Below are 8,774 nucleotides of genomic sequence, written 5' to 3'. Positions count from 1 at the left end.
AGCAGCGGCGGCTGCCGCGGGAGGCGCGCGCGCGAGCTGGGGGCGCGGGGCGCTCCGCCTCCCCCCTCGCCCCGCCCGGCGCTATGGAGGAGGGGGCGGGACTTGACTCCACCCCCTTCCCTTCGCTTCGCCCCCCGCCGCGGGCCGTTGAGCGCGTAGCGAGGGGTGGGCGCGTGCTCCGGAGCGCGCGCGCGCGCGCGCGCACCGAGGGCGCCCCCCCCTTCTCTTTCGTCAACCCCTGCCTGCCCCCGCTCCGCGCGCGCGGCGGTGCGAGACGGGTAACGGCGCCGTCGCGCGCTGAGGGCTGCGGGCCGCCTGGCCCTCGTGAGGTGCGGTGGGGCCCGAGTCTGTGGCGCGGAGCAGAGCGGCGGCAACCAGCATGAGGTAAATCCTCAGCCTCAGCAGCCGCAGCCCGGCTCCTTTTCCGAGAGACTGTCATCGGAAGTCGCTGTAATAAGCAGTATAGGGTTGCTCGGACTTTTGTGTGCTCTCCAGAGAGTATTTATCTTCCGCGTTTCTGCTGAAACCAGGTAAAAGCCTGCAGGAGGACAAGGGCCTGTTAAAAGTTCAGTGTCGTAGGAAAACCAGTAAGAACGAAAGCCCTGTTGAGGTTGGAAGATGAATAGGGTAGGTCAGAGCACTTGTTTATGGAGAGGGCTTTTGGGTTAAGAGTTCGTTCCTTAGGGGAAGGGGGAAAAAAAAAAGTCAGGTTTTAAGGTATAAAAGAAGGATTTTGAAGATTCAGGCTGGATGTGAGGAGGAGGTTCTTCCCCATGAGAGTGGTGAAGCCCTGGAATGGGTTGTCCAGGTGGTCGAGGCCCCATCCCTGGAGGTGTTTAAGCCCAGGCTGGATGAGGCTCTGGCCAGGCTGATGTAGTGTGGGGTGTCCCTGCCCATGGCAGGGGGGTTGGAACTAGATGATCCTTGTGGTCCCTTCCAACCCTGACTGATACAATGATGCTATGATACAGTTAGGGAAATCAACGAGTCACATACAAGTAGTTTCCAAAGCACCTGAGGACTGTTGTCGATGGTTGTGTTTTCTTTGATACAGTAAATAAAAGCTAGCCCCCAGTGCATGCTGGCTGTGCTCTCCTGTTTCCAGGGGCACAGAGTACAGACGTGGAAAGCCACCAAGCCTGTGAAGCAGCTCTCATTTATGCTTGCACCCTGAGGCAGGGCCCTTTTGTCACGCTACATAAATGCAGCATCAATAGATTTTTCTTCACCTCCTTTTCAGTAGTGACATTTTTTCCCCCCTAAATCTTTATCAATATATATATATTTTTTTTTTCCACCCAGGGGCCTTGGTACTTCACAGAATATTAAGAGAAATAATAGAAATCATTATGATTGAGCCAGCAGTGTGCCCAGGTGGCCAAGAGGGCCAATGGCATCCTGGCCTGCATTAGGAGTGGTGTGGCCAGCAGGAGCAGGGAAGTCCTTGTGCCCTGGACTCAGCACTGGTTAGGCCACACCTTGAGTACTGTGTCCAGTTCTGGGCCCCTCAATTTCATAAGGACATCGAGATGCTTGAGTGTGTCCAGAGAAGGGCAACGAGGCTGGTGAGAGGTCTTGAGCACAGCCCTGTGAGGAGAGGCTGAGGGAGCTGGGATTGTTTAGCCTGGAGAAGAGGAGGTTCAAGGGAGACCTCATTGCCCTCTACAACTACCTGAAGGGTGGTTGTAGCCAGGAAGGGGTTGGTCTCTTCTCCCAGGCAACCAGCACCAGAACAAGGGGACACAGTCTCAAGCTGTGCCAGGGGAGGTTTACGCTTGAGGTGAGGAGAAAGTTCTTCACCGAGTCGTTCGTCATTGGAATGTGCTGCCCAGGGAAGTGGTGGAGTCACCATCCCTGGATGTGTTCAAGAGGGGATTGGACGTGGCCATGGTCTAGTCATGAGGTCTTGGGTGATAGGTTGGACTTGATGATCTCAGAGGTCTCTTCCAACCTTGGTGATACTGTGATTCAGCTAGTGGCTCTAATCAATAAACAATGTGCTGATCTCATTCTGCCTATCCATTTTTAAATACAATTCATGTGTTTATACATTTTTTGGACATTTCCTTCTTCCTTCTTGATGGCAAATTAATGACCTTTCTTGAAGAATAGTACCAAAAAAGTCTTACTTGCACAATAAAGAAGAAATATGTTTTGGCAAAACAGCAGTAAAAAAAACCCCGTCTGTGAGAGACTATTTCCTGTCAGGGTTTTATTGCAATTTCCCCATCATTTCCCATAGCTCCAGTGCTGGTAGCTGTAGTCTTGTAGAAAGAGAAAGCTGACAATTCTTTTAACTTTCTTAGCTACACTTCAGAGTTCACCAAACAAAGCTTCCTTACCCATTTCTCACAGATTAGTTAGACATGATAAAGATGTACAACAAGACAATAACAGAGAAAGAGGCAGGGCTGTAGTACAGTTTAGCAGAGAAATTGCATTAAAGCTGCTACAGCAGAGTACATAAATCTTGGGACCCTTCCTGAAAAAAACATCCCCAGCTTATTAAAAGTTAAAAATATCCCATAAAGGACTTTTACAATTGTTTAACAAGCTGTTTCTTCATTTTGATGAGCCTTTTACTGCTCTCCCTTGACAAGACTTCTTAGTCCATTGTTCTTTATCTAGCTGAAAGATACCTGGCTGGATTGGATACCTGTTGTCATAGGGTGATTCTATCCCCTAATTATGTAGCTGCCATACAGTTGCCTATAAAAATTTCTTCAACCTTTTAACAATAGTTGGTACTTCTATTGTATTTCACAAGTTCTAAGTACTACACCACAGTCTGTTTACCATAGTTCCAACTTTTAATTGTTTTTTGAGGATTAGGAACAAGGAATATTAAGCAGAAATAATAATGAGCAGAAAGTCACAGTATAAACATTGACCTGCAGGTAGTCTTCCCAGCCCACAGCACAGCAAGGTGCCATGACTGACATGGCCAAATCAATCCAGTGCGTTGTCAGTCATGACTTAGGTCACAATACCCAAGCCCTGAACCTGAAAAGACAAAGGTATCACATGTGCACAGTGCTCTTCAGGGACCATAGATGCACAGGGTCTCGGCACTGAGGTGTAGCAAGCCCAGCAGTAGTTCTCTCACTGTCTAAAGTCTTGCTGATGCTCTGGTTCAGTACCAACTCAAAGTGCAAACTCAGAATAACTCACTGCTGTACATGCTTTTCTACAGGTATGAATGCAACATCGGATTTCTCTCTTCTGCTTATCTTGAGAGACATGCTGTGATCCTGGATTATCTGTGGGGAACAGACCAGGTTACACAGAAGCAGGAATTAAAATTTGGTACAAAAACACCGAGCAGTCCAGTTGTGAATGTAGAGGTGACTCTCCATTTCAGATGGACAAGGAGGAGAAAGAAGTGTCTGTCATTCAGTGAGGACAGCAAAGAATTCTGAAAGCTGAACAATGTTTCCATTGTTTTAACACAAGCTCTGCTTCTCCACTGAAAGATCCAAATGACAAGGACACTGAGGGTTTCTTTCTCTTTGCTGTTTGTTTCCCTAGTAACAAATACACAAGCTACACTGTTAGAATACCATCCTTGTCTCTTTTATTTTTTCTTTTCTTTTTTTTAAGATGAAGACATGTCAAGGATATATTCAATGCTTTCAGTAACAGGTTAAGGTTATTCATGTGAATGAACCTCTGATACAGCATGAAAGTACTGTGTGTAGTCCCCTGAGAGAATGAAATAACTTAACAAACACATAGGAAATAAGTCATTGCATCTCAATTTCTATACTGCTTAAATTGTTAACTCAGGACAAAGTGAGCCTTTCACAGTGGAGTTTTGATCTTGATCAGCAAAGTAGATGGCACACTACTACCACTAGATCTTGGTTAGTGACCTAATTATATCAACATCATGTTTTCAGTAATATAACACTCAATTTTAATGGGGCTGATGTTGACACTGACAACTCTTGCCCATGTTGTATGAGCTCTGTATCATGACACTTCTCTTTGAATGCAACTCTGTAATAGCAGCGGGTGGTGTTGCTGTTCCTTGTTAGGATTCTAATCAAGACCATGGTCTGTAGCTCTGGAATTCAGTGGGTTAAGGGAATTGGAGAGATGGCATGCAGCTGTTGTCCCTGTGTTTCTGTACACTGGCAGCAGAAAACAGGACAAACTCAAAACGCAGCAGGTAGAGGCAGGAAAGACAATTAAAGGTTTCTGAGCTGAGAAAGAATGGCAGGATCATCCCTCCCTTTGCTTTGTCAGGATAAGCTCTCAAAAGTTTGATGGTATTAACCAAACTTTATAAAGTGTTGATTGGTCAAGCTCCTTGTTGTCTGTTTTGGCTGAAAGAAGACTACTGAAAGAAGGAAATTTTATTTTAAACAAAAGTACATTTTTTACTGTATGTTTGCCATAAATCTGAGCTTAGTAATGAAAAACTAACCAACAAACAAAAACCAAACAGAAGAGTTTGTTCTTCCCACTTACTCCACACTTACTTTAGGGAACACAATGTTCATAATACTGTTCTCCCCAAAATTCATAGAATCAATAAGGTTGGAAAAGACCTCACAGATCATCAAGTCCAACCTATTACCTAACACCTCATGACTAACTAAACCATGGCTTCAAATGCCATGTCCAGTCCTTTTGTGAACACCTCTAGGGATGGTGACTCCACCACCTCCCTGGGCAGCACATTCCAATGGCCAATTAGTCTTTCTGTGAAGAACTTTCTCCTCACCTCGAGCCTCAACTTCCCCTGGTGCAGCTTGAGACTGCATCCTCTTGTTCTGGTGCTGGTTGCCTGGGAGAAGAGACCAACCTCCACCTGGCTACAACCTCCTTTCTTGTAGTTGTAGAGAGCAATTAGTTCTCCCCTGAGCCTCCTCCAGGCTAAACAACCCCAGCTCCCTCAGTCTCTCCTCATAGGGCTTGTGCTCGAGACCTCTCACCAGTCTTATCGCCCTTCTCTGGACACATTGAAATGTGTCATTGTCCTTATGAAATTGAGGGGCCCAGAACTGGACACAGTACTCAAGGTGTGGCCTAACCAGTGCTGAGCACAGGGCAGAATGACTTCCCTGCTCCTGCTGGCCACACTATTTCTGATGAAGGGCAGGATGCCATTGTCCTTCTTGGCCACCTGACCTCCAGGAAAAGAAATATATGCATATTACTTGGCATGTGGCAGCAGCTGGCCTAAAGAGAATAATATAGAAATAACAGACAAGATTAATATCAAACTTCTGATCATACAATATGAAAACATCACATTGTGCATTGTTGCAAACCAGCATGCTGCTAGGTCAGAAATTATACTGCCACTTGTCACAGCTTATTTTACTCACTTGTCTGGAGCTGTGTGTATAGGGAGGCATTTCAGGTGAGCAAATTAATCAAAATCTTTTCCTTTGGGATGAATTTTGAAACCAGTAGGAGTAAGTATTAAATTGTTCTACATAAACCCTGCAAACCCAGAAAAGATGCAGTGTAGCAATTGCTTTGGTGGATCAGGGAACATTAAGTGATATGATCTGCTGTCCTGGAATACTTAGAGATCTCAAGCTATCCTCAAGTGGAGCACAGGCAGAAGAACTTCTTTGGGGGCTGTGAATCAAATAAATTATGATTTTTTATATGATGTAGGCATCAGTTTATATACATATAAATGGCTGTGAGCTGGAAAGAAGTCTGTGTCACCCAAGTCTAGATGCCTAATTCAGGACTATGTATTTTCTCCTTAACCAGAGCAATGAAATATACACCTCCAGAAGGCAAGCTGTCACCTGCAAAATCTGAAGTGCTGTTTTTATTGCCACCATTACTGGTGAAGTTCTACCTTTATCTTTTGGGTGACTTTAGAAATAGCACAACCAGATAACTAAACTGTTCTGATATTCAAACTGACTGAATTTGGTTTTATAATAGTTAAATATCTACTTTCAGTGACCAGATCCAGAAGTTCTGACTGTCCTCAAAAGCAGCTGCAGGGACTGTGACCAGCTACTTGCCTAGTTTGGTAAGTGAGGAAGTGAAGCCCTGAAACTGGTTGTTTGTGCATTTCCTGCTAGTTGTTGTATTTGCAGAAAGACTGCTTAAGAGCAGAGCTGGCAGTTGTAGTGTCTGAACACGTGTATATCTCTCTGTAGAAAATGAGCAACAGCATTTTTCTAATGAGAAGATTTATAACTGTGCCATTTGTGTAAATATCTGATGCAGTCAGTTACAACCTCTGGAACTGTGGGATTCACCACTCAGGACCCAAAGGTGAGATACTATGGGAGGGAGGTTGGAGTCAATACAGCTGACCAATATGATCGAGTACTGTTTGTTTGTTGTTCCAGTATTGTAGGCCTATAGTGTGAGTATAGCACAGGAAAGTAAAGCAAAGAAGAAGAAGGGAAAGGAAAGGCAGAAGTGCATATCAGGGAAACTTCTACAACATATATAAACTCAGAGAGCCTCGTTGGCATAGCTTCATTGGTTCCCTATGAGTGACCACACAGTATCACAGTATAACTAAGGTTGGAAGAGACCTCGAGGATCATCAATTCCAACCTATCAACACAGACCCCATGACTAGACCATGGCACCAAGTGCCACGTCCAATCCCCTCTTGAACACCTCCAGGGACGGTGACTCCACCACCTCCCTGGGCAGCCCGTTCCAATGACGAATGACTCTCTGTGAAGAACTTTCTCCTCACCTCGAGTCTAAACCTCCCTTGGCGCAGCTTGAGGCTGCGTCCCCTTGTTCTGGTGCTGGTTGCCTGGGAGAAGAGGCCAACCCCTTCCTGGCTACAACCACCTTTCAGGTAGTTGTAGAGGGCAATGAGGTCACCCCTGAGCCTCCTCTTCTCCAGGCTAAACAATCCCAGTTCCCTCAGCCTCTTCTCATAGGGCTTGTGCTCAAGGCCTCTCCCCAACCTTGTTGCCCTTCTCTGGACACGTTCAAGTGTTTCGATGTCCTTCTTAAACTGAGGGGCCCAGAACTGGACACAGGACTCAAGGTGCGGCCTAACCAATGCAGAGTACAGGGGCACAATGACTTCCCTGCTCCTGCTGGCCACACTATTCCTAGTGCAGGCCAGGATGCCATTGGCCCTCTTGGCCACCTGGGCACACTGCTGGTTCCCACATCACGCTATTACAGATTATTGGTCCAACTACTAATGACTCGTGAGGTTGTTGATGCAGGTGCATGTCCTGTTGTCCCAAGATAACTTTCTGTGTTTATAGCTACCAATGTCCTGTTTTAGTTACATGCTGCAGGCACAGCACTGTTTTGCTACACTGCTAGCTGGCTCTGCATTTATGCTGAGCATGGCCTACCACCATGTCAGGCTCTAAGCCTACACTGCCAGACTGCTCACACTGCTCGTCGCTGGCATTGCCACAAGATACCATAGAAATTAAGTCCTAAAATTGGAGACACAAGTGTTTTGACTCACTCTAATATGCTTTGGACTGCTACAAGAGAAGATTCAGGATGAAAAAACAGTACCAAAAGTATAGATTAGAAGATACTTCTATTTTAATTAAAACTAGGTTAGACAGTGATGTGAACTATACATTGAACCTCTAGTTCTAACTCTTGAATTTCAGATCTTACTGGCTATGGGCAATCTACTTCAAGTCTGTATTTGACAGATAAAATGCTTATTTCCCATAAAGGCAAACATGGTTTGATAGTTAATGTTGTGAAAGCATGCTAGAGGTGGAAACTGGGATGAAAATGGTAGGCAGTCCTAACATTTGTCTGTGACCTGTTTCAGAATTCAGTATTTGGATTGAATTTCTGATTATGAAAGAGCATTGGTATGCACCACTGAGACGGGCAAAAGCTGCCACTGAGCTAGAGCTGACCCAGTAGTTCTGTAACTTCCCCCTCATCTCTGAAAAAGTAGTAGTTATGTTAAACTATCCCAAGGTCCTTTGGGAGGAGGGTTGTCTAGATCATATCCAAAGACTGAAACCCCCTGACAGTGGCTGGGTAGTACTGGGCTGTGCCTCCAGCAAGATACGCTGAGGCTGTAGGCAAGAATCAGGCTGCACTTCACCATTAGACTGAAAATGGCATCGTCAGTATTGACTCCTGGTAAGTAAATTACACAGCACACTGTAACATCTGAATCTCCATTTAGCATGCAAACAGGAGTGGCAGCACAACAAAACAGCACAGCAACACATAAAGACTAATTGCTCTGTATGAGGGCCGCAGCATTTTAGAGCACAAAAGCAAATGCATCACCTGTATTTAGCAGTAAAGAATGCAGAAGACATATCTCTGAGGCAAAAGGAAAAGGCTGTGGAATGAAAACAGCTACATAAACTTTCAGAGTACATATACATGTTATCAAATCCAAAAATCCACCTTTATATAGACTTGTCATCTGTTTCATGGAGCTGTAGACTCCTTGGCTAATTGTTAGCTAGCTACTACTTATCTGAGAAGTCAAACCTGTGATTTGTGAGCTGGAGAAAAGCAGAGATTAGCTTTCTATTGACACATGTTTTGGAAAAACACATTCTGCTCCTGCTTGCTTGTATGCAAAACAGTTGACTAAAGGCAGGAATTCAAGCTTTTACTGGTTTAGGGTTTGGTTTGGTTTGTTTTCTCTTTCTTTCTTTTCCCCCCTTCTTCCTCTAAGAGGTGTGTTTCTCATTTTAAAACTTCTATTTCCACTCTTATTTTCTATCCAGATTAGGGCACCCAGCACAAGCATATTCTATTGTTTCACAGATAAATAGGGTCAAAGGGATTACCATAATCATGTGGTGCAACTT

At 45.0% G+C, this 8,774-nt stretch overlaps 1 long non-coding RNA gene across 1 annotated transcript in view; it reads left to right on the top strand.

Moving 5' to 3' along the window:
• Nucleotides 1–275: 275 nt before the first annotated feature.
• LOC137450576 (uncharacterized) overlaps nt 276–8,774 on the top strand; it is a 32,719-nt gene continuing 24,220 nt past the window's right edge. The window contains exons 1-3 of the long non-coding RNA XR_010989604.1: nt 276–530; nt 5,935–6,007; nt 6,138–6,255. This is a non-coding gene — a long non-coding RNA (uncharacterized lncRNA). The remainder of the gene's footprint in view (nt 531–5,934; nt 6,008–6,137; nt 6,256–8,774) is intronic.

Source organism: Melanerpes formicivorus, unplaced genomic scaffold, assembly GCF_026170545.1.
Source record: "Melanerpes formicivorus ecotype bairdi unplaced genomic scaffold, bMelFor1.0.p_v2 SCAF_36, whole genome shotgun sequence".
Lineage (NCBI taxonomy): Eukaryota > Metazoa > Chordata > Aves > Piciformes > Picidae > Melanerpes > Melanerpes formicivorus.
Note: the sequence above shows the minus strand (reverse complement) of the source record. Positions and strands in the feature narration are given on the sequence as shown.